Consider the following 1,677-nt stretch of genomic DNA (forward strand, 5'->3'; position numbering starts at 1 on the left):
CTAAAGGTTGGAATCGAAGGGACCATAGCTCTGGTTGCCGAAAGTCAGCAAAATGTCGACTGGGCGAAGGCTAGCGAAACAAAGGTAATTAACAAGGAGAAGTGGAAGTCCTTGGTGAAGGCTGCCAAGCCGCACTCAAAGAAGATTCTTTCCTTCCTAGGATACAAACCAGCTGCTTCATCCAGTACCGCCAAGCCGGATGTCAAGTAGACCAACTTATCCCTCCGTTCTTTTTTCTCTTTTGGTAGTTGTCGATATCTATATGATATGCGACTGCTTTTGCCGACTCAGTAGGAGTTGACCTTTGTAATGGCCCCCGACTTATGTAAATGTCCCAATTTATGAATGAAAAGGAAAGAATCCTTGTGTGGTAATTGATGCCGACTTTTTTCTTTTCTTCCAGTTGGTGTTTGATAATTACTCTAAGACTGCTGGACCGTCATCTGCTTCTCTTGCTACTTCTCGCTCTAAACGGACAGCTGGCGATGTTTTGCTGGATGACTCCTCATCTTTGAACCCGGATCAATTAGAACTAGCTGAACTTCGACAACAACTCCAGTCCATGAAGAAACAATCCATTATTGTTATGGACCAATCCCGCAAATCTTCCGAGCGGGAGAAAATAACTCTTCAGCAGGCCCAAGAAGCCTTAGTATTGAAAGAAACTACGGTCGCCAAGGCGTCACAAACTATTTCTCGAGAAGATTATATACTCGACTTGATGACCGACGCGAGTCTGGATATGGCAGGTATGCTCAACAAATTTTACTCCTCTTTCTACATATTCTCTTGTTTTCACTCCTCATTGTGGCCCTTTCGTTGAATAGGCTCATTTTTAGATGCTGTTGCCGAGGATCAACGGGTTGATGCGTGATCAGACCTTCTCGTTAAACTTGCTCTAGAAAACGACTCCAGCTTTTGGGCTACGCTAGATCGGACCCGATGGATTGTCAGATTTCAAGACCGCGCGGACCAAGTTCGGGAATATCTTGAGTTTTGCAGAAAGACACTGGCCACAGTTTATAATGCTATGTTTCCTCAGAATCTTCAGCCTAAAACTCTTCCTGACTTGATGGACAAATTCAAGAGTGCTCATCGAATCCATGGATTTGTGAAGGCCCAATTAATGGCTGGTGCTAGATTTGCCATGATCATGCTCAGATATGCTACCCGAAGTTAGATATGTCCAACATTGTTGAATTTTGTCATGCCAAACTGAGGAAGCGGAAGAAGAATGTCGACAAAATCAACGATGTGGTGACACCCGTAGCCGAGAAGATGATTGATGATTTAATTCGGATGGATGCTGACTTCTTTATGGAGGGCCATTATGCTAATTTCATGGGTGCAACTGCAGAAGGTGAAGGGGTAAACATAGATGACATGATAAGAATTGACTAAAGATCTGTTTCTTCTGTCGAGTTTTTCTGAAATAAAAAGGAGATCTTGTATATTGTAAGTACTATGTATAGTTGGAGCAATTTTCTTATTTTTCCCTTTCTCTAGCCCCCGACCGTTTCGGTGGCTATATTTTTATGTTTATTGCTTTGCGAGGTGTTTGCACAAAGGCAAACAACTTGTAAGTTGTATATTGTAAAGACTTGTGTATATATTGAATCTTCGGGCTGTAAGCCCCCGAGTCTGTCGAAGGAAAAAGATATATATCACCAATATTTT

This window comes from Lolium rigidum, chromosome 2, assembly GCF_022539505.1.
Source record: "Lolium rigidum isolate FL_2022 chromosome 2, APGP_CSIRO_Lrig_0.1, whole genome shotgun sequence".
Classification (NCBI taxonomy): Eukaryota; Viridiplantae; Streptophyta; class Magnoliopsida; order Poales; family Poaceae; genus Lolium; species Lolium rigidum.